This window comes from Amblyraja radiata, chromosome 11 (assembly GCF_010909765.2).
Source record: "Amblyraja radiata isolate CabotCenter1 chromosome 11, sAmbRad1.1.pri, whole genome shotgun sequence".
NCBI lineage: Eukaryota > Metazoa > Chordata > Chondrichthyes > Rajiformes > Rajidae > Amblyraja > Amblyraja radiata.
Window position 1 is genome coordinate 36,152,102 of NC_045966.1, and position 25,677 is coordinate 36,177,778.

The following is a 25,677-nucleotide window of genomic DNA, read 5'->3' on the forward strand; positions in this document are numbered from 1 at the left end:
ACTCCTTAGAGATGTTGGGTGGTGGGTCCTGCTGATGGACAGGTATTTAAATAGTATAACAATATAATGCCTCATATATACAGAAAATATATACAGAAAAGCATCATATATACAGAAAATTCTGGAAGCACTCAACAGATGAGGTAACATTCATAGATAGAACAACAGTCAACATTTAATGTCTGAAATTTTCTGTTTTTATTTCAGATTCCAACATTTACAGATTTTTTTAAATTTCACTTTCCCATTTATGTCATTTTGTTGTTTTAACCCAGCTCAGTCATTTTCTAGTATTACTAGTAGAAGGGAGCCGAAGACATCCGAGAATGAAATGCAAATACCATTACAGATCGTGCGGGGATGCTGAGGAAGCTAATTCAGCAATCATTTTGTGCTAAACAAATGGTATCAGACAATCCTGTAAACAATAGATCAATAAATAACCAGTCAGTCTGTTTATGAGTAAACACCAACAGGAATGATTCACTTGGTATTCTGATGGCATTTGCTTTCTGGGGATTGTAACAGCTCTTATCATGCATCCGCTTTCTCTGCCAAGATGACACAGCCCACACATCTACAGGGTCATATCACCCTCCGACATCCCATCAACCATCCCACTAGGGCAGCAGAGTGGCACAGCAGTAGCGTTGTTACACTACAGTGCCAGAGATCTGACTACGGGTGCTGTCTACTTGGAGTTTATACGTTCTCCCTGTAACCACATTAATTTTTTCGGGGTGCTCCAGTTTCCTCCCACACTCCAAAGATGTACAGGTTTGTAGGTTAATTGGCTCTGTAAATTGTACATTATATCTAATATGTGGGATTGTGTTAGTGTATGGGGTGATCGCTGATAGGCACGGACTCGGTGGACCGAAGGATCTGTTTCTGCACTGTATCTCTGAAGTCTAAAGTCTAAACTCACAACCCATGCACATAATCCACCACCTCTACCATTTTATTTTGCTTGCTCTCTGCTGTATCCTTTTAAAACCTGCAATCCTCTTATTATATTATCTAGATGAGAGAGGTAAAATGATTGAATGATGGACACAAATCTTATGACTATGAATCAGTTATAGAGTCATAGTAGCATTGAAATACCTAGACCAGTTTATCTGTGTTTTGCCAATATCCCTCTAAACCTTTCTTATCCAAGTACCTGTCCAAATGTCTTATAAATGTTGTTATTGTACCTGCCACAACTACTTCCTCTGGCAGCTTGAATTATAATTTTAACTCAGTAAAAGTTCACACAACTTGCCTAGTGTGATCAAAACAGACTGATTCTGTCAGATAAAATACAGTATGGGGGAAGAAAACTTGGAAATGAAGGGATATAAAATAAGAGCAGAGAATTGAAATGTAAATCGTGGAACAGATGAGCTAACATAAAAGGACAGCCACCATTCGCAAGACTGATTTTGCTGTCTTCAAATGTTATTTTTATCTTATACAAGGAAATAAAAGAAAAGCAAGAAATAATACATTAACGTACATTATTTTCAACCTTCATGTTAAATACAGTTTGACCTCCTATCAAGGCAGGTGAAGGTGCATACGAAGAGTTACATTTCAAACAATAAGATTAACTAGAATGGGTGTTTGAGCAGAGGTAAAGAAAAAATATTTATCTTTAATGAATCAGAGTTGTATTTACTGAAACAGTAAAGTGCAAACCAGATCTCCTTACAGTTCACTCCAGGATCATAAGTAATTACCATGTTAATTTTGTTCGAAGTACTAAAGCATTACATTCACTTCGCCATAAGCGCTAACTGTATCAAAAAAGTCTCTGTCATCACATACCTTTGAAACCCAGGGACTGCTATGTAAGCTGATGCAGCGGCTATTTTGTGCAGAATGAGCAGTGTAGGGGTTTTGTTTTTCCCTTTACTCCACAAAAGGATTCCCCTAGGTTCTAGACCTCGGAATTATGGTGGGATATGATAAAAGGTTGAATTGACCAGAGTGTGCCGATGAGAGAAAACAGAAACCAAGATGGACTCAAAGCAAGTCTAAAATTTACAGGCTTTATTAAACAATGAGAAATCGAATCTCACCAACACTACACAATGCGTGGCTAAACTTATGCTTTAAACTAAAACTATGGACGAAAACTATCGGGCACGTCGTAAAACTTACTTTAACACAAGTTACTTGCAAGCATACTCCCCCTTGACCTTTCTCCCCTCAACCTCCTATTTCGGGAAATTCACCAGGTCACCAGGATACTCACAGCGAAGTCGATGCAGGCCCACGAGCTGTCCAGCAGAGCAGGAAGAGCAGGAAGAGAGAGAGAGTTCTGGCTTGACTTCGGCTTTTATACCTGAGCTTCCTTTGAAACCCCCAGGTGGTCCTCTGGATAGAAGGGGTTCTTTTGATGTTTCCCAGTTTCGATCTGGCATGAACAATAGGCTTCCGATGATAAGGGGTTTGCTGATGTCATGATCCCTCAGCCTGATCGTTATCATCCCCGATGGTGATTGTGCTTGTGCTGGCCTGTTTACCACCGTCTGCTGAAGCTTGGTTCCTCCCTTTGTGTATCCAAGAGAATCTCGTTATCTCCGTCTCAGCCTTCCCTGTTCACACCGTTGTGTGATGTCCAAGTCCACAGGCCAGACGGGTTTGATTCTTGATGTGTATTGGAGGGGGTTTTTTTCGTTGCAGCCAGCAAATTTGTCTTTTAAGATATCCATGTGCTTATTCAATTTCTTCCATAATTTTGGAGGATTTGCCCAAATAACTTACATGCCCCTACGACACGTCCAGGCTCGCACGGACCGTGTCGATTGACAAAGTTAGTGGGCAATCCTCCAGCCTCAAGAGCTGTAAACACTCCTGGTGAGAAGGTGAAATTATGTACCCCGAAAGCCCCCTTAATCGCTAAACTAGGCCCTCGAAGCACATTAACTTACACTATACACATTTTACTTTACATCAATCCCACAAACCATACAGTACCCTCACGACCATTCCCTGAAAATGCAGGGATTACAACTTATGTACAAAAACTATTGCACTAGAGTACAGACATTTTACAGTGATGGGGTGTCGTTATGGTGACGTCGGGCGGCTCGATGTACCAGCCGTTGTAATTTGGCCATCCTCCTCCGCCTTTTAAATTTGCAATTAATGCATAGCAAATACACTACAATTATCATCTGGCCAATGATCAGAACATGGGACACGATGCGGACCCATGCTGGTGCTATGATCCAGGACTCCAGGTCCCACCAACTTGGAGACTTGATCTCTTCGATCTCCCTGGCGATATCCAGAGTCTTTTGTTCCAGGGAGAAGAAGTGTTTGTGCGACAACTCGACCGCCACCAGCAACTCTTTTAATTTTTCATTCACTGGGGGAATATCATACCCAAAATGGGCAACATAGTCAAATAAGTCAGTTACATTTTCTCGTACCGAGAGGTGAACCGAAGAAGGTTCCGGGATGGGTAATATTCGCTGCTGTGCCACATGGACTTCTGCCCTGGGTTTAAAGCAGAAGCTGCTGTGCGGTATCGGGCACCACAGCTGTGATCCGTGCTGATACCGCTGGGCACTTGTGGTGACACAGTACGTCCCACTGCCTATATACGCCACCTGTGGAGGGACATGGTCTGCCGCCATCGCCTCCATGGTGCAGTTTATAGGCTGTGCCCCAACAGTCCTGAACCCACACTGAGGCCTAGCCTCAGCGCCCATGTGCTGGGGACACAGGATTACCTGTGCTCCCCGGCTCCGACAACCCAAAAGGTCAATGCCTGTCACAGCTTGCTCCCTCACTATGACATAGGGCGGGACCTTCCCGTAGCGAATATGCACCCCCCCACGAACAACTCCCACGTTCTCCACTCGGTACAGAGGAGCTGGTCGTGCCGAGGTTCCCATTACCGGGATTCGTACGACCACTCCCATTATGGTGTGATTGGATTTTCCGCAATCCACCGGTACCGGGTAGGCCTCGGAGGCCACACGAAGCTGACAAGGACTCAAAGTGCTGTTATAAGGGTGTAGCGCTGCTAGGTGCTGGTTGCTTATCCAGGAGGGGACCCGACCTTGCCTCAGGTCTTCCAGGTTGCTCCTCCCCTCCCCCAACAACCACGCACCATACAGCCCACACACCTCATTCTGTGCAGCCTGATCGGACGCATTCCGGTCCTCTTTAATCAAAGCGTTTATCGTTTTTGCATGTGTCTCCAATTGTGCTATGATTTCTTTTAGATGTAGAGTCATTGCCACCTCTTCGTGCAGTCCCGATCCTACCACCGCATTTTCCTCCCCCAGAACCTTTCTTAACTGGCCCTTCAACTGATTGATCTGCAAGGCCAGTTCTACGTTGTCCATGCTATTAATAATAGATGTCCCCGTGTTAAATGCTGTAAACCCGTCATTAACCACCCCTCGTCTTTGCCTACCGGACCCCAAAGTGAAATCCCCTCCCCCGCGGTACATCTCTTCTATGTCTATGTCCCCAAAATCCAGGTTGTGGAATTTCTGGAACATGTCTTTTAGCAGGGCCTGATATAATAATTCCGTCTCGCGGGGGCACCATGCGGGTACTCCTCCGTGTCCCCGCGACGCGCCACGCACATCCGGAGGCACATCGTTGCCATCATCCATACGGCGGGGCTACTTATCTGGAAAACAAAGCAAAACACCTCCTTGCCTCCACAGACCTATCCGCCTAAAATGGCATTTGGGGTTTTGATATGTCTGTTGTGGTCTACTTTTCCACAGCACATCCCTTTGATCCCGTACTGTCTGTCCCTGTACTCCCCTGTAGCTATACAAAACCTTATATATAATTACGCTAACTACATCTACTTACACACAAACCAATGCTATATACAACGCCACCCGTCTCCGGGTGGCCAACTCATAACTGGTCCCCGTCACGCTGGGGCCACCCCTCTGGTGGGCCCTCCCGTGCAGGCCAGAACTCCTCCTGTCGAAGGGCCTGACTGCCCCTCACCTCCCTTTGCACTACGGGGTTTTGAGTTACCCCTACGTTCCCTGTGGAGACTGGGCTCCCTCCAGCCGCACTCCGTAGTGCCCTGTTTCGGCCACTCTCCTTCCCGGCCCTCCTGTGGCCGGCCCTAGCCCTAGGTTTAATTAGGGATGGGGACCACTTTACTGGGGGTTTAGGGACCCTGTCACTCCTACGTCTGACCGGGGGTTCCCACACCAGAGGTGATACCTCCATCTCCTCTGCTTCTGCTAGTTCTGCCTCTCTTAGGCAGTCTACGGTACCTGCCTGCGGAGGGCTGGAGTCAGCTTCCTTCTCCGCTGCTTCCAGTCCTCGCCCTGGAACACAGCCGGCTACTTCAGGCTGACTACCTGTGGACTCGCCTGGCTCCCCTACGGTTTCCACATCAACCCGGGTCTGTTCTTGATCTTTACCCCCATACGGTCCCTCTATCATCTCCTGCCTGCAAATGGCTGCTGAGGCAGCCTTTAAAATGGGGTCTTGTGCCTGGACCATGATCAGGTCCTGGGCCAAAACCACTCCCGCAATCTCCTTTTCTCGAGGCTGCTCCCTGGCTGCAGCTACCTGTCCTTCCTCATGGGGATCCCATGCTTTCCCACTCCTGGCTCCTTCCCTGGCCAAGCCATCCGCCCTCTGATTTCCCTTTCCCCGTGGACTATAGGGTGCCCTACTAGATGGAGGGGATGTACGGGGGTTGTTCGTGTGGACAATGCTACTGGAAGCACCAATGTCCAGCAGATAACTCCCGACCACATCCTGGACCTCCATCTTGACCCAGGGCCTCCCACATGGGCCACACTCTAACGGGCATAGGAATGTGGGCTGTTTCACTGGCAGTCATAAAGGTGCCGGGGGTGCGGATACGGGCGCGCCCTGGCCTGTTGCCATGGCTACCTGTCCGGACCCTCCCGCCTTTGACTGCAAATAGGTAATTAGATCTTTTATATCTATTGTTACCGGGGTCCTATCCCCCACTGCTCTACTTAGGTTTCTGCACTCCCTCTTGTAGTGCCCGGGCTTCCCACACCCGTAGCACACCGGCCTCATCTCGGAAGAGGTCTGGCTGCCTTCCTGTTTCCACTGCCTCCTTTTGGGGGGTGCCGGTACTATTTCGTGCACCTTGCCCTTAAAGGGCTCCTCCTCACTTCTCACCCCATTGCGATACGCAAGGGTGAGCTTCCTGATCACCTCCGCCTCGTTAAGGTTTGGGTCAGCTGGGTCGAACCAGTGCTCGGCCTTTGCCCTAACTCGCGGGAGGCAATTCGCCACCAGAGTCTTCAGCCAGTGAGCTGTTCTCCCATCTAAATTCTGCCTATCTAAAGGCATCCCACACGCTCCCTCATACACTGCCCACAGCCTGTCTGCGAACATGTCCGGGGACTCAGCTACCTGCTGCTTCGTCTCCCCCACCCTGGTGAAAGGACTACCCTGATTCAACCCCATGGCCTCCAGAACCGCTGTCTGTGCCGCTACCCATGTTTCAGGTCTTCCCCCTTCCCTGGAGGTCACTGCCTTGCATAGGTATGAATCTAGGGTCATCAGTAGCAGCTTTACCCGTTCTACCTCATCGCAATCGTTTATGTCGGCTGCCTGCTGCACCTCCATAAAATGCAATGACGGGTCTCCTGCCCTGGTTAACTTGGGAACCTGAGCCACCATCCCCCTCAGCACATGTGCCCCATGGGGAATGATGATATCACTCTCTATGGGCCCCCTATCTGCCTGCCCTACCGGGGGACCATATTTCCTTTGCCGTACCGGGCACATCTGCCCTACTCGGGGCTGTTGCCCCTTTACCCCTGGCTCTCCCACCATGATCGGTAACCCCACCACCTCGTGGTGTGCTACACATGGCGCGGAAGCCGCTAACTGAGGGTGCTCTCCCGCCCCTCCTTGGGCCTGTCCCTCCCCGGACAACCCGAACCCCACCTGCCGACCCGGACCTATCCCCGGCGCCTCAGGAGGCGGTCTATTCCCCTTTGCCACTGGGGAATCATCTGCTGAGGGAAGCCCTCTGCCCCCGGGGGACCCCCCTGGTCCTACCAGGTGAACCCGTCCCCTAGTCTTGGACAGAGTCTCCTCCAGCTGCGCTATCCTCGCCTGGCAAGGCCCGTGATCACTATTGCCTAGCTCGCTACGGGCCACCCTGTATGCTGCTTGTATATCCTGGAACTTTCCCTCCAGCTCCCTGCACTTCTGTGTACTCTGAGCCAGGAGTTCCTGGGCGTTCCTTTCCCTCTCCTTTGCCTCTACCACCTGGCATTGGAGGAATTCCTGGGCATTTCTGTGGGACTCCCTCGCCTGCAAGATACACTGCCTGGCTTTACTGCATTCCTCAGATAGCCCTTCCCCTTCTCTAGCGCTTTCTTCAGCGCTGGCCCTAGCTTCTCTCTGTTGCTCTTCCAGTCTATCTATCTGTCTCTGCATATTGGCTACCTGCTGTGATAGGCACGCTAGCCAAACTGCCTTTTCCTGCCCTTTATTATACAGTTTGCTTTCCGTCCATTGAGCTGCAGCTTCTGCGGGCTGCTCAGCTCTCAACAGTGCTATCACCCATTGTTTGGTGAGATTGATCTTTTTAAACAGATAAGAGGAGATTCTCTCCTCCATCTTGCTACGTTCTCTCACCCCCTCTGACAAATCACATATCCCAAACCACCGAGGTCCTGCCGCGGTCGCCATTCTGTAGGGGTTTTGTTTTTCCCTTTACTCCACAAAAGGATTCCCCTAGGTTCTAGACCTCGGAATTATGGTGGGATATGATAAAAGGTTGAATTGACCAGAGTGTGCCGATGAGAGAAAACAGAAACCAAGATGGACTCAAAGCAAGTCTAAAATTTACAGGCTTTATTAAACAATGAGAAATCGAATCTCACCAACACTACACAATGCGTGGCTAAACTTATGCTTTAAACTAAAACTATGGACGAAAACTATCGGGCACGTCGTAAAACTTACTTTAACACAAGTTACTTGCAAGCATACTCCCCCTTGACCTTTCTCCCCTCAACCTCCTATTTCGGGAAATTCACCAGGTCACCAGGATACTCACAGCGAAGTCGATGCAGGCCCACGAGCTGTCCAGCAGAGCAGGAAGAGCAGGAAGAGAGAGAGAGTTCTGGCTTGACTTCGGCTTTTATACCTGAGCTTCCTTTGAAACCCCCAGGTGGTCCTCTGGATAGAAGGGGTTCTTTTGATGTTTCCCAGTTTCGATCTGGCATGAACAATAGGCTTCCGATGATAAGGGGTTTGCTGATGTCATGATCCCTCAGCCTGATCGTTATCATCCCCGATGGTGATTGTGCTTGTGCTGGCCTGTTTACCACCGTCTGCTGAAGCTTGGTTCCTCCCTTTGTGTATCCAAGAGAATCTCGTTATCTCCGTCTCAGCCTTCCCTGTTCACACCGTTGTGTGATGTCCAAGTCCACAGGCCAGACGGGTTTGATTCTTGATGTGTATTGGAGGGGGTTTTTTTCGTTGCAGCCAGCAAATTTGTCTTTTAAGATATCCATGTGCTTATTCAATTTCTTCCATAATTTTGGAGGATTTGCCCAAATAACTTACAGCAGAATCAGACAAGAGCAATTCAATAACAACCAATGGTTTGGTTTATTGATTCTGGCCTAGAGACTGGTAGATTTTTCAAAGAATTCTGTTTGATATTTGTCTAGACCATCCAGGCAGAGAACTCCGTGCATGCTGAATTCCTGAAGCAGCGTGTAAAACCTATTCTCTTCAGACTTACAACCTTTAATGTAATCAATTGAATTGAGTTAACGTAGGGAAACCCACTGATATTGTAATGCAGTAGCACAGTAATACTTTTTCATTTCTAAAGATTGTAGATGTGTTGAATATATGTATAAATGTTTATTAAAAGTATGCTAATGGGAAACGCCAACCAGCTGTCATTTGGCGATAATCTGACTTGCAGAGCAAAGCCATATAAAATTTAAATTGTTAGGCTGATGGAAAGCTGATTCAGAAATTTATAATTAATAATGGAGTATTATTACAAACACAGTTTTGCTTTTCTCTTTCAGCTTTACCCAGAACAGCATGTCCTCAAATTAGAAAAATCAACGCAGTTAATTCAACTGCATTATAATCAAGAATTGCTGCCTTTGATTATAATGAGCATTTGCTGCTTTGGAAGACATGATTATAGAGACACAGGAGACTACAGATACTGGATTCTTGAGCAAAAGTCAAAGTGCTGGAGGATCTCAGCATGCCGGGCAGCATCTGAAGTGGGAATGGACAGATAACATTTGGGTTTGGGACCCTTCGTCAAACTGATGAAAGCTGGAAAGGAGAAGTGGGGGTGGACCAAAACTTGGCAGGAGATAGGTGGAATCAGGTGATGAGGGTTGATTGGAAGATGGGTGTAGATAGTGATAACGATGTGAGATGACATGGAGACAAAAAGGTGTCAAATAGGAAAGAGCAGGAAGAATGAAATGTAATGCCGGAGGGAAGGATATGAGTGGAAGGGACAGAGCAAAAGGAGAAAGATCGATGATAAAAAAAGAAATGGGGGAACTAGAAGATTGGAGGGATAGATAGGGATGGAAGGGATGGGAGATGTGTTTACAAATTCTTTATTTACTCACAGAATCTGGACATCCCTGGCACAGACAGCATTTGCTGCCATTCATAATTTTTCCTTTAGCTGAGTTCTTTGCTGAGCCATTTCAGAAGATCTTGAAAATCCTTACAGTATTATGGACCTGGAGTCATGTATGCACAAACTGGATATGACCGTCCTTCCAAAAAAGGAAAGACAACAGTGAAATAAATAGAATGAAACAATAATTTGCCAGTTTCATATCACATTTTTCTAAAACCAGATTTATTTTTAAAAATTGAAGCTAAATTATTTTATTTGTATATTTCAAATGCATATTATCATTTCCCATCACTCTGCACTTGCAATTTTGTGTGACAATAGTTTTATTTAAACAATATATTTATTTTATTTTATATCTAGTTTTTTTAATTTAAACTTTCTTTTTCCAAGAAATCACAAAAACTAATGTTTTTTCAATGCTACACAATTGCCTTGTTTATAAATATAGTTATTTCTACTCCATTTGGAAGTAAAATGGAATTTGAGTTTCTGATTGCCCATTTAGTTTAGTTTAGAAATACTGCGTGGAAACAAACCCTTCGGCCGATCGAGTCTGTGCCGACCAGCATTCACCCATACACTAGTTCTACCCTACACACTAGCGACAATTTACAGAGCCAATTAACCTACAAATCTGCCTGTCTTTGGAATGTGGGAGGAAATCAGATCAACCGGACGAAACATATATAAACTAACCGATATAAATTAATATTTATATATATATCTATATACCCATAAAAGTCTCATCTTGTATGTATGTATACGTGCGTGTGTGTGTGTGCGTGTTTCTGTATGTGTTTTTCTACCTTCGTCAAAACGCTACGTGCTAGAGTTGAAATGTTTACAGATTATTACTCACATTAACCCTGTCGACACAATAAACAGGTTCCCTTCACATTTCATGCTATATTTCAAAAGTTATTCATCATTAACGTTTTTTTAAAAGCCATAAAGGCCTTTCAAGCAGCCTCGAGTGACGTCACAATGCCCCTGCAAGGGAAGGGGGTCACCGCCCTCCCCATCTCTCCAACAGTTTTAACTTTATAAACCACTTATTCTTCGCAGCGGGGGGGGGGGGGGGGGGGCACTATGCTGGATCTTCGGGTCCACGCCCGCCCATGGCCTCGCATGAATTGGTGCCCGCCCGCATCCACGCACGCGCCGTACCTCGGGTCTACGCCTGCCCGCAGCCTCGCTCGGGTCTGCACACACGGCCTCTGCTGCTGGTGCCGCCCACTGTGAGTCCCGACTGCACCGCTATCGCACTGCCCCCCAACTCCAGCCCCTTCCCCTCTGGTCCCATTAGCTGGTTCCTGCCCCCTCCCCTGTGATACTCCCCTCCCCCATGGCTCTTCCCCATCTTTTCTCTGAGCCCTCTCCCCCCCACACACCCCCTCCACCCTCACAACCACCCCTCCGCCCACACTCACACCCCTCCCCCCACACCCCCCTGTGCCCACAGAACCTCTCTCCCCAAACCCAACCCCCCCTGCACACACACCTCCCACCCCCCTCCCACACACACAACCTCCCCTCCCCTCCCCCCACATCCCCGCCCAGACACATCCCCCTCCCTCCACACACTCCCCGCCCGCACGCACCCCCTTCCCTCCCACACACACACCCCTCCCCCCCCACACCCCCCCCCCCCCGCCCACACACACCAGTGCCAGCCCACACACACACACCCCTTCCCTCCCACACACTCCTCTCCCCCTCCCACATCCTCCCTCCCCTCTCCCCTCCCCACACACTCCACCCCCCTTCCCGCCCCCCCTCGTCCCCCCTCTCCCCATGTCCCCCGCACCCATAGGTTTCTACAAATGATTTCATGAGATTGCAGTTCTTGCCTGATGAGATGGGTTCTTCATTATTTTCCACTGTAACACAGAGACCATTTCTGCTCTTGTCAAAGATCGCAAAATTAAATTATCCAGTTCCCAATAGGAGATTTTGGGGACTATTTTCAGCCTTGCCCCATGGGTAATATCATGGAGAAGTAGATGGCTCGGCTTTTGTAGCACTCAGCAACTTTCATTCCACTCATTTAATTGGAATGAAATTCAGAGAAACTCCACAACAGGAAGGGGACTCAAATTGCTTGCAATCTATGAGATTTACAACCTATGTACAATAGTGCCTTCATTGGAGAAGATTATGAGTGTGCCATAAATCATTTGTTTAGCAATTTTTATTAGAAATGTGAACTTGGGAATTCATGGGAAAAATCAGGATGAGTGGACAGTGATATAATATATTTAATTATTGTCACATGCAGAGCCAAGCCATTATAAACCAGTGGCAATGGAGTTTAATTATGGAGTTTAATTATGTTCGACCATCCTCAAACCTTGAACAATGAGTAGATGTTGCTAAGATGATACATCATCAGAACCATCCACTGACTACACAAGAGATTTTCATAGTATCTGCATCTGAGCTAGTTGGTTGCACATTGGCTGATGCTTCTGCAGAATTGGTTTAATAGCACTCATGACTTCTATGGCCAAAATTATATTTCAAGATGTCTTTGAATGGAAAGCAGTTCAGGGACAAATCCACTGGCATAATTTCTTACATAGAAACATAGATAGAAATATAGAAACTAGGTGCAGGAGGAGGCCATTCGGCCCTTCGAGCCAGCACCGCATTCATTGTGATCATGGCTGATCGTCCCCTATCAATAACCCGTGCCTGCCCTCTCCCCATATCCCTTGACTCCACTAGCCCCGAGAGCTCTATCTATCCCTCTCTTAAATCCATCCAGTGACTTGGCCTCCAATGCCCTCTGTGGCAGGGAATTCCATAAATTCACTTTTTTTCATTTTATATAAAAATGAAGACTCCTCATTTTATATTACCATTGGTGCCCAATGACAGTGAGGACAGCCAGATGAGATAACATAATCTTGTATGGACAGATAGGAGATGGAAAATGAGCTCAGTGACAATGTATTCTGGCCTCCCACACCTGAGTCTAGCTGGTGCAAAAATCTTATTATTATGGATAATGACCTAGTGAATACAAACTAGAAATTAGCTGAGGTTAGACCAGAGGTGTATTGTTAGGGCAGACAGAGGAAGGTTTACTTTTGATAAGGCTGACCTATTATGCTGGCCAGAGGAGCCCAATTGGGAGCATTTGGGAGAGACAAACTTCAAACTGGAGCCGCTAAGATACTCACAGGTCAAAGCGGGTTTTTATCCCAAGTGCAAAATTAAAATCAAATTATGATGTTCTACATCAGGTTGTCAAAGATTTCCAATGGGTTACTGTTATGATGACAAGGAGGAAAATGGCTTGTTTTCGTGGCTGAAGTGGTAGAATCCTGTTCAACAGCATAAACATCCCTCTCACTTTAAACAGGGTCAAAAGGAAAAAGGAAAATAAATCAAACGTTACTCGATATTTCTTTAAAGATCCTTTATTATGCACCATTAGTCAAATAGAATAAAATTCATGGGGACGTGTGTGACCAACCAAAAGATTCAAAATTACCACAAAGGTTATTAATACGTTGAATAGAAGCCATTATTACATTTTGTAGTCTTTGACATGAACTATAATTTGTGCAGATTGTATTGTAATTATAAACTGTCCTGTGATGAAAGTCTTTTTAGAATAAACATTCAGCAGAGAATGTGCTCAATGCCTGGTGAATGGTCAGATTTTGTGATGATCCTCAGAAGCATTTGTATTCTAGCACTCACAACATACATGCACTGTGCAATAAACTTTACTATATATGTGCAATCGTGGATGACGGCAATTCTGTTGCAAATTACCATCATTATAGAGTGGTGTTTGCACAAGTGTTTAACTGGGAAGTAGCAGTGGCAAACCTGCCTGCCAGAATGCTGGTCCCCCACCTGTTAAGATGCAATCTGTCCCTTTTGTACAGTTCCACCTAACTCCAAAACAGATCCCAGTGATCTAAGAATCTAAATCCCTGCCCCCTGCACCAGTTCCTCAGCCACATATTCAGGTCCCGTATCTCCCTGTTCCTGCTCTCGCCAGCACGAGGAACTGGAAACAAACCGGAGATAACAACCCTGCTTTTCAGCATTTTTCCAAGCTCTCTAAAGTCACGCTGCAGAATATTCATCCCCTTCTTTCCGACATCGTTTGTGCCAACATGCACTACCACTTCCGGCTGTTCACCTTCGCCCTTGAGGATTTTCTGCACACTGTCCATGACATCCTGGATCCTGGCACCAAGAAGGCAGCACACCATCCTCGAATCCCGTCTGTTGCCGTAGAAACCCTTGTCCGTACCTCTCACAATGGAGTCTCCAACTACAATGGCGTTGCCTGACGTTGGCCTCTTTGGTTTTGGCTAAACAGCCCTTTTTGCTTCGCAAGCCAGTCCGCCGCTCAGTGTGATAACGTCTTCTGACCCGACAGCTTCTAAGTGGGTGAACCTGTTCACAAGAGATACAACACCCGGGGACATTTGCATTCCATGTTTCCCTCCCTTTCTCACCGTCACCCACCTTCTCTCTTCCAGTACCTTAGTAGTTGATCTACTCAACAGCCAAAATTCGGTAGCCTCCCTTTGATCTGGTATTTTGTTGGTTCACTTGCTTGATCAATGGTGTTTTATCATTAATGTTTTATTATTATTATTAATGTTTAGTATTTTCTGAGCCATTCGTAACTATCATTGTATGTCATGTTGTTACTTGTGGGCGGAGCACCAAGGCAAATTCCTTGTATGTGAATACTTGGCCAATAAACTTACTTACTTACTTACTTACTTACTTACTTACTTACTTACTTACTTACTTACTTACTTACTTACTTACTTACTTACTTACTTACTTACTTACTGACTGACTGACTGACTGACTGACTGACTGACTGACTGACTGACTGACTGACTGACTGACTGACTGACTGACTGACTGACTTACTGACTGACTTACTGACTGACTTACTTACTGACTTACTTACTGACTTACTTACTGACTTACTTACTGACTTACTTACTGACTTACTTACTGACTTACTTACTGACTTACTTACTGACTGACTGACTGACTGACTGACTGACTGACTGACTGACTGACTGACTGACTGACTGACTGACTGACTGACTGACTGACTGACTGCTATTTTATATTTCAGTATTCAGTATTTACTTTAATGTCACTTTAACTGAGTACTTACATACACAGATGAAACGAAAAAAATGTTTCTCGATCAGTTACCATCAGGGTGGTTAATAAAAACAGAATAAATACATATAGCTTTAAAAAATTTTTTTTTACCATATCTAAAAATAGGCCTAAAAATTGAAATAAAAACAGACATTCAGACCGAACAGTGGCTTTACTTTGACAGGTGCATAGCTGTCAAAGTATGGGCGAGGTTAGATATGTTGGTGTATGGTATATGGGGAGGGGACACAGTCCGTTAACCAGTCTTATTGCCTGTGGGAATAAGCTGTGTAGCATCCTGTTGGTTTTGCAGCTGATGCTCCTGTACCTCTTCCCAGATGGCAGAATGGAGAAGATGTGGTGTGATGGATGGTGGGGGTCCTTGATAATGGAGATGGCTCTGCTGATGCTCCGCTTCTTATAGATCTCCAACAGGAAAGGGAGTGGGGCACCAATGATCCTGCTGGCGGTCTTCACTATCCTGTTGAGTTGGTTTTGCTCATAAGCCTTGCAGCTCCCAAACCAGGAAGTGATGCCGTAGGTTAATATACTCTCGATGGTGCCCATGTAGATGGTCCTTAGATGAACAGTAGGGAGACCTGCTTTCCTTAGTCTCCAGAGAGGGTGGAGCCGCTGCTGAGCTCTTTTTATCACTGCTGTGGTCAGGTCATCCGCCAGGTGAAGTCCCAAGAACTTCACACTGCTGACCCTCTCCACAGCAGCTCCATCAATATGCAGCGGAGTGTGATGTAGTTTACCAGCCCTCCTGAAATCGATCACCATCTCCTTTGTCTTTTCCACATTGAGGATGAGATTGTGGGATCTGCACCACTCCGTAAGCAGCTCCACCTCCATCCTGTACGCCGACTCATTATTGTCACTGGGGAGAAGGCAGGAGAATGGAGTTGAGAGGGAAAGATTGAATGGCATAGTAGACTCGATGGGCAGAATGGCATACGTCTGCTCCCTATGTCTTATAAACTTATGTAATCTTATTGAATGTCAAAACAGTTGCATGGGCCAATGCGACCTATTTCTCCTTCCGTTTCATGCCCTAATTCTTAAAAATATAGTGGTAAAATAACTCTTCCTTCACTTTCACATGCATAGAAACATTTCTTCAATCAAAATGCTGGATTTTGAAAATAAAATGCACTGTTCAGTTGTTTCTAAACATGATTTGTTTTCCCCAAAAGACTGATTACTGATAGAGGTGGTCTGATACTGGTAAATATAATTATGAGCATGGCTATAGCGTATATTTTATTCTTAATTATCCATAGTTTGGGATGCCAAAGACAAGATAGCATAGGTTTAAAATGAAAGGTAGGAGGGTTAGAGAGGATCTGAGGAGGGTTTCTTTTTCTCACACTGGCTGGCTGGAGTTTGCCTGAAAAAGTAGTGGACTCAAGAAGCATCTAGACGAGTACTTGAATCCCCTTGGCATAGAAAACTATGGACAATCATACGTTTAAATCAAATTAGTATAGGTATGTAAATGGTGACAGGGACACGGTGAGTTAACTGGCCTATTTCTGTGCTGTGTGACTTTGATAGAAAACAGAAAGTGGGAATAAATGGTAATTTACAAATTGGGAAGATATGACATGGTGTTGATGGTTTTGCTAAAATATCACGGCACGGATTCAGACCCAGGCACTGCTATGCATTTTTTCCGTTTCAACGACAGAGCTATGAATATTTCGCAAGTATTGATCACACATAGGGAAGGTGAAGCACATCATATGGTGATTGTGAATATCACTGCACAAACTAAAATGTTATCTCCACAAACTGTAGCATCCGCCAAATCTTCCAGCGAACAAGCTTCGATTATGCCCACTGGCCACGTGTGAGGGTTTTTATTTGCTCAGTGATAACTTGCTGAAGACAAAGATTGAACTGTTTATTTAGTCTGACAACAAAATCTGCTGAAAATAAAGAGGCCAAACAGTAGTCCGTATATTCTCAAACAGAGAAGAATTTCCTGCTGCTGCTGGTAAAGCAGGGGAAGCACTTTTAATTAGCGAGATTGACTGATGAAGAAGCACGAGCTACTAAATGAAAATCAAAGAAACTGCAGACACTGGAAATCTGAAACAGGGAAGGCTGGAAATAGGCTGCAGGTCAGGAAGCAGTGGGAGAAAGAACACCAGTTTTTCTGAAGAAGTGTCTCGACCCGAAACGTCACCCATTGAATCTGAAGAAGGGTCTCGACACAAAATCCACCCATTCCTTCTATCCACAGATGCAGCCTGTCCTACTGAGTTACTCCACATTTTGTGTCTATCTTCGGTGCAAACCAGCATCTGCAGTTCCTTCCTAAAGAGTTAATATTTCTGTTCCGTGTCTCTTCATTAGAAAAATGATCATTTCCAGTTCTCACAAAAGGTCTCAGACCTGAAACAATGACTCAATTTTTGTTTCCACAGATTATGCCTGCGTTGTTAAGTACCGTACTTACAGGATTTCTGATTTTTAACAGTGAGCTGCTAATTGACTTTTTCATCGCCACACTTTTAATTGTTGCCTAAATTTAACAATAGCATTGAGTAATTCTGGTGAAGGTGGGGCATGGATGAGAATGGGAGGCTGGAGGTTTTATTTAGTTAAAAATCTCTGACACCTGAAATGTATTTGGTAATTAGTTTCTAACACCAAGACACATTTACGCAATGTATAACCATTTCCGTGTAGTGTAGAGAAACAACGTAATTAACTGCCTTGGAATTTAGACTTAAATTGATCATCTTTAGCTTTCTATCCATTAAAATGCAATAGGTTGCAGACACCAGGTTTATCTTACACACGATTGTTTCCCATATGTGCAGAGACCATACTCTATCAAAGTGACACGCCTGACATGAAAATAGCATATGCTATTCCCTTATCTGAACAACAGTGGCTTGCTAGGCTTAACTAGAAAGTACAATTTCTGCGACTGGCTTTTATCTTTTATTTGTTTCTCAGTATGTGAGCTAAAAAAAAAACAAATGCTAGAGTAACTCAAGGAGTCAGGCAGCATTTCTGGAAGACATGGATAAGTGAACTTTTGGGTTGGGACCCTTCTTCAGACCAATTGTCTAAGGGATGGAGAAAGCTAAAAAAAAAAAGAGGTGGGGACAGGACAAGGCCTGGCAAGAGATAGGTGGATACAGGTGATGGGGGACTTTTTAATTGGCAGATGAGTGGACAAAGGCCAGGGATGAAAAGAAAGCAAAAGGCTGTAAGATAAGGAGAGAAGAGTGAAGCCTGAGGAACAGATATTGGCAGAAAAGGGCAGAGAGAAAGGCAAAGGGGGAAGAGGATGATAGCAGTGCACAACTGCGTGGGCACAGGGAAGAGAGAATGGAAAAAGTTGGGGGATAGGGGGTTGCATTGTTTCCTATATTGGAGAATTCAATGTTCATACCATTAGGTTTGAAGCTACCCAAGCGGAATATGAGGTGCTGTTTCTCCAGTTTGCATGAGGCCTCACTCTAGCAATGGAGGAGGCCCAGGTCAGTTCCGGGGGAGCTATGCACGAGGCGGGAGTGTCCCGAGGAGCCATGCGCACAGCGGGAGTGTCCCGGGGAGCCGTGCGCGCGGCGGGAGTGTCCTGGGAAGCCACGCAGGTCCAATCGACCCGCCGAACAATCGCGGCGCCTATGACCAGAACGCTGACCAAAGACCGGAACACGCCCTGGTAGGCCTGACTCGCCCACAGGCCGACCAGAGAACTGCGGAGAAACCAGTCGGCGAGGCCTGTCTGGGCTGAAGGAGCATCAGCGGTGGCGGCAATGGGAGCCTCAGCGGCGGCAGTGGGTGCCTCGGCGGCAGCGGAAGCTTCGGCAGCAACGGGAGCCTCGCGGTCGATGCGCGTGATGGGGGAAGGGAAGATAATGGGGACCCGGCGGGGGGGGGGGGCGTTGTGAAGAACAATGGAGGACCTGGCATGGGGGAACCACCGTGAAGGAACCACAATGAAGGATAGTGGGAGAACAAAGGGGGACCCGGTGTGGAGGAGGGGGGGTCACTCTAGTTTAGGATCCTCTGCGCAGGGAATAAGTCTATGGTTGCTTGTTTGTTCATTTGTTCCGGTGAAGGCGCTCGGCACATGGCAGCCAGCCAACAGTTGCTTGTCTTTTTCTTTTTCTTTTCACTTTTAATTTCAAGTTTTTTGTGTACCTAGTGTGTTGTGACTGTCGGCAGACCAATTCCCCCCCACCCCACCCCCACCCACCCCGTGGATGAATATATTTTTATCTTATCTTAAAGGTCGTTATGGGAATGGAAAGGGGAATTAAAATGGTTAGCAATCAAGAGATACAGTAGGCCGAGGTGGACCAAGTGTTCGATGAAACGGTAGGCGATCTACGCTTGGTCTGGCCAATGTAAAGGAGGCCGCATCTGGGGCACAAAATGCAATAGAGGAGGTTAGAGAAGGTGAATGATTGATACTTTATTATCACATGTGACATGTCACAGTGAAATTCTTTGTTTTGCATACACAAGGTATGCAAAGAGTCTGAGTCTGAAGAGTCTGAAGCATTTTGTGTCTAACCTCGGTAACCAACAAAAAGCCATGCATAACTGAGGGCCATGCGAGTGTCCTTGTTAAGGCCAACATTTCTTTACCTCCCTGGTGGCTCTCAGAGAAATATGATGAACCATTGTCTTGGATCACTGAAGTGCTCACAATGAAAGCTGTGGAAGGAGTACCAGGATTCGGGCAGAGTGATATTGAAGGAGCAGTGCAGAACCATAGAGCCATAGATCATGAAAACAGGTCCTTTATTGCAATATGGCACAGCAGTGCAGCGATAGAGTTGCTGTCTTACAGCGCCAGAGACCCGGGTTCGATCCAGACTATGGATGCTGTCTGCACAGAGTTTGTACGTTCTTCACGTGACCTGCGTGGGTTTTCTCCGAGATCTTCGCTTTCCTCCCACATTCCAAAGACATACAGGTTTGTAGGTTAATTGGCTTGGTATAATTGTAAATTGTCCCTGGTGTGTGTGTAGTATAGCGTTAATGTGCGGGGATCACTGGTTGGTGCAGACTCGGTGGGCCAAAGGGCCTGTTTCTAGACTGTATCTCTAAACTAAACTAAACAATTTTCTAAATACTTTCAGTTTAATAGTCCACTGAAAAAGGATTTCTTCTTCCTTAATCGTTTTTACAGGATCAAAGCACCAAAAGGAAAATACATTAGAGAGGAGGCCATCTGCCATGTTTGGCTAATTGGCCCTATGAAGGTGCTATCTAATTAGCCCAATATACTGCTCCTTTTTTACATCCTTGCAACTATTTTCTTTCCAAGAGTATATGTAATTAGTTCAGGTTTAATATGTAATCCCAAATCACAACAAACCAAATTATACTGGATCCAGACCCCTGCCTGGACTCATTGAGCTGATCTTCCACATCCAAGCATTGAGTGAACAGCAGTAAGGCCTCAGCAGTGAATGGATCTCATGTGGTGAAGCTGAGGTCCCACTCCCACAACACCCTGACAAGCCTTGACAGGAGTGCAGTGATCTAACCCCTACCAAAACCTGCCAGGTTCTTTTACAATTTCAGGGATTAATAAAAGCTATTCGTGCTGTTTCGGTGAGACTGCCACTGAAAGTACGGCCCACACCATATGAGTAGAAAAGAATGCAGTGAGGTAAATACAAAATCCACATTGTGTTAAAACGTAATGAAGGAAATCATTGCCCACTTGTGGGTATTATATGGACCATCAAGTAGTGGTAGAGAATACGACAGAGTAACAAGCACAGAGGTAAAACATGGAAGGATTCAACCAACCCCTACTAAATGGTACAACTAAACCACAGAAAGTAAAAGCAGAATTTACTTCCTCAGGTGCATGCCAACCTTCTTCCAACCTGAAGCCCAAAGAGTTCACAAGAAAATAGTCATTGCTGCATCGTGCAATGGGTGGCGCTTGACAACAGATGGGAAAGTAAGTGTGGTGGGACACCTTAGCTGTAGCAGTCTCAAGAAAGTTCAAAATTGGGATTAAAAGTTAGGATAAGGTTCAAAGTGATGAAAAAGAGCAATGTATTAGAAAATAAAGCTAAAGAGGGGAGAAAAGTGAAAAAGACTGATGGAAAAGCAATGGGAAATTGTTAAATGAATACTCAATAGGGCTCAAGCGATCTAAAACATGAGTGAAAATTATGGAGGTCGGTGGATAAATGAAGAGTTAATGAGAATGCAGGCTCTTAAGAAAAACCATATAATAATTACTCACTTGTTAAATTAGAGAGGAAAAGAGAAGATAGATGTTTAAATTCAGAGAGAAAAGAGAATTGCATAATAAAAATGTCAAAGATATAAATAATAAATAATAAAGTATTTGATAGAGATATAAATAACAAAATAAAAATTGATGCAGAGACAGGGCTGCCTAGAAATTTGCAAGATACATTCAAAGCTAATTACATAAACAGAGCCGGCGTGAATCTATATTACTAAAACTAAGATCTTGACCACTTTCTGACATTCTGTTTCATGTTTTCTGAAAGAACGCCACCACTTACAGCCGTCATGTTTGGCCACCTCGCTCAGAGTCCCCCTCCGCTGATCTGGACCAGAGGATTTTTCCCATCGATGAAACATAAAAGAGTTATTAATGAGGGACTATAAAACCCGGACTGGCAAATGCAAAGTACCTCTGAGGCTGATTCTCTGAATGCTGTGCACCAAAATATTTTGAGATGTGCAAAACGGGTGAGGTCCGTTTGGGATTTCAACAAACCTTGTTTCTAGATGTGAACCACCATTCTGGTTCAAACAGGATTTTGCCCAATCTCAACGCAGCAAGTGTAGGTGCAATGTATTTGCCAGTGTACTTGCTGTGTCATTTCATGGGGAAAATATGTGTCAACTGATGCAAGAACACTTACATTGATTTCACTGAGTCATCCATTAACGTCCATAAGGACTTAACTTACATAAAGGTTGTAAAGAATTCACAGTACATTAGTCCAAATGTAGACTGGCCTACTGACCTAATTAAGAGTAAGATTGTGCCAGACCTCTCCATCATATTCTTGTGGTATGTTCTGACCCACCAGTGGTGCAGATCTGGGATGAGAGGGCACAGACCTGCGAGACTTCCCAAACCAAACAAATTTTATCACAGCAGGCCAAATGTTGGCAAAGCTCCTGATAATAGCCTACCAACCGCCTTCTGCTGGTGAATCCATGTTGAACAACACTCAGTAGAAGCATTGCAGTTAGCAAGTGCACAGAAGGTACTCCAGGTGGGGGAACTTCAATGTCCATCACCCATATTGGCACCAGCACTAACCCTAGGGGCTGATTCCCCTGAGGCACAACTGTCATATTATTTCACAGTGAACAGTAGGGCATTGGTGTTATCAAGTAGAGAGATCTAGGAGTATAAATAGAGAGATCTCTAAAAGTGGCATCACAGGTGGTCAAAGAGGTGATGAACAGAAGTGGATTGAGTATAGAAGTTGGGATGTTATGGTACAATTGTACACATTTGTGGCCACATTTGGAGTCTTGTGTTCAGTTTTGGGTCACAGTACCATCAGAAAGATGCCATTAAGCTGGAGAGATTGTAGGGAAGATTTACAAAGATGTTGCTAGGACTCAAGGGACCGAGCTGTAGGGAAGGGATGGGAATGCTGAGATTTCATTCCCTGCAGCACACAAGGCTGAGCGGTGTTTTTATAGATGTGTTTAAAATCATGAAGGGGATAGATAGGATGAATGCATACGTTTTTCCCCCACGGTTGGTGAATCAAGAACTAAAAGTCATGGGTTTAAGGTTACTGGGGAAAGATTTAACTTTTTCACACAGGATTCAAGATTCAAGGTTCAAGGTTCACATTTATTTGTCGCATGCACCAATTAAGGTGCAGTGAAATGAGTTATCATGCAGCCATACAAAGAACGCAATACACAATAGAATTTAACATAAACATCCATCACAGCATTCTTCACTGTGATGGAAGGCAATAAAGTTCAGTCAGTCTTCCTCTTTTGTTCACCCGTGGTCGGGGGCTTTGACCCTCCGTAGTGGCTGCTACGAACAGCCCGATGTGTAAGTCCTCTCATCGGGATGCTCGAAACTCCGACGTCGGGACAGATCGAACACACTCTTGGAGTTCCCGAATTGACCACTTCCTTACCGGAGACCTCAGCTTCAGGATGTTATACGCTGCAGGCCGGCGGTTGGAGCTCTTCTCTAGTGATCCCCGGCAAGGGATTGGCCCGCTCCGCGATGGTAGAGTCCGCTCCACGCCTACTGCTAGAAGCTCAGCAGACCGAGGCTTCAGGATGTTATAGGCAGCATGCCAGCGATTGGAGCCCTTCTCTGGCGATCCCCGGCAAGGGATCGCCGTGCTCCATGATGGAAAGTCCACGCTGCGCCCTCTGCTGAAGCTCTGGGCCTGACTTCGGGAAAGGCCGCACCAATCCAAGTTGTTAGGCCGCGAGGATAGGTGAAATAGCGACAAGGAAAAAAGTCACACCTCCGTCGAGGCACCAGAGGAGGTGACTGACGCAGATATAATAGCAACATTTAAGAGACATTTGGGCAGGTACACGGATAACAAAGGTTTGGAGGGAAATAGGTTGAATGCGTAAAAATGGGATAAGTATAGAAGGTTACTTGAAGTTAGAGAAATCAATATTCATACTTTCCCTCTATCTCCGTCCCTCCCCCACCCTAGTTCTCCAACTAGTTTCACTATTGCCCTGATTAATTTACTGTTTGTATGCCTCGTTGTCACCTTCCACTCAGCCAACAATGAGCCATTCTACATTTCCTTGAACATCGTCTGCTTTGATATGTCATTTTCACACCCTTCCGTATCTCTAGTTCCCCTATCCCCTGTGTCTGAAGAAGGGTCTCGACCCGAAACATTGCCCATTCCTCCTCTACAGAGCTGCTGAATTACTCCAGCATTGGTGTAAACCAGTATCTGCAGTTTCTTCCCACACATCAGAGTTATAGCCACAGAATCTTGCATTTTAGTGTCTGGAAGGCTTCAAAAAAATTCTGGTTCATAAAAAGTAAAATGCTAAATATGATATACACTTTTAATTTAAATAGTAAGCATAAATCATCCGTGCTTTTAAGCAAGAACAATTCAGTAATAAGTAAAATAGCAATCTTTGAATCAAGTATATCTGAGACTAGGTCACATTCATAAAGTTCTTCTGTAACCATAACTGGATACTTCACAATTAGTATTCATTGCAAAAATTGTACTAATATTCCATTGAAGGAAAGGATCCATGTTATTCTTATCCACAGGATAAGAGAGGAGCTGTATGTTTTATTTGTCCAAAGATAAAAACATTTTATATTTCAATTATGTAAAATAATTATTCAATTTTAAAGTCTAATTATGATCAACAATACATATCCTCCGACACAAAATCAGTTTATGTCCGGCAAGAACTGTTTAAATATTGACTTTCTTTGTTGGGCATCATAAATATCGTTTATTTACTGTCACTAAGATCTATGTGAAAGGACATGTAAATATAAAGTGTAAATGTTATGGAAAGGAAGGAATTACCATAATTGCTTTCATAAACAGAAAACAACATAATAATCACAATTAGATATTATCAGTGTTCTTTTTTAATGTGCACTCCTCACCTCAGGCCTTATATCTTTATGTCACTGATGCCACAATAGGTACTTTAGCAGAAAGATAAAGTCAGATGAGCATGTCTCATATTTACATACAGCAGTGCATCACGTTATTTTATGCCCAGAGAGATTTACTTCCACCTATTAAAGGCAGTATTGGACAAACTGCAAAGTAAAACCTGCAGTATCTTTCAAAGTGTTAAACTATATCACCATGCAGCATCTTCTCAAAGTAACATTGAATTTTTGCTCTCCTTTCAGTTATAATTTATTCAAGTAAAAGCTATTTGATAAGCAATTTGTTTCTAATTGTGTTGCTCATTTAAACAGCCGCAATCATTATGAGCTATTATGTGCAGTAAATCAAATTCACTATCCTCTAATAATCCTCTAAAATTTCAATATAAATGAAATAAGTTTAATTTTAAGATGAAAAATAGAAATAAGTAATTCAAGTAAAAGTATAATTTTCTAAAATCTTGATCGTAATTGTATCATGAAATCATAAAGTTGCAGCAAATATGTCTCTCAGAGCGATTTTCAAGGTGACATTGTTGGAGGTAGTCCCATTAAAAAAAAAAATCTTGCAGAGGAAATCTTATTGTTCTTCATATTATAAATGTTTAATACCTGGTGAAATTATGATTGAAATGACAGATGATGAAAAATAAATCAGACAGGTATGCTCAGTATCACTGCATTGTGATAACTATACAAAGATCTCTTATTTTTTTATATATATTTTATTGCTCTCAGCTTCCTTGCTCATATCACACGGTCTTGCCCTTAGATTCATCCTGCCTCATAATATGTGCCACCTCATTCTGCTTCCTTCTGCATTCTGTGAGACTTTGCCACTAACTTCAGTATGACCTAATCACTATTTTGGATCTATCTAGTTTCTGTCCTCCTCCAGCCTTGGTGAAATGCAAAGTACAGTGCTATTTTTGTTAACATACAACTAAATTATTTTTTAAATCACTTTTCTATCACAGGGTTGAGAGAGTTTCTCTGGTGGATTGATCACTGCTTCTTCTGCCTTTGTCAAGTTTGTAAGTTCATCAGTCATGGGAACAGAATGAGGCCATTCAGCTCACTGAGTCTACTCCAGCATTCTATTATGATTGATCTATCTTTCTGTCTCAACCCATTCTCCTACCTTCTTCCCGTAACCTATGACACCCTTACTACACTTCTTGCCCCTCCACCTATCTTCATATCATCCACAAACATGGCCCACAAAGCCATCAATTCCATGATCCAAATC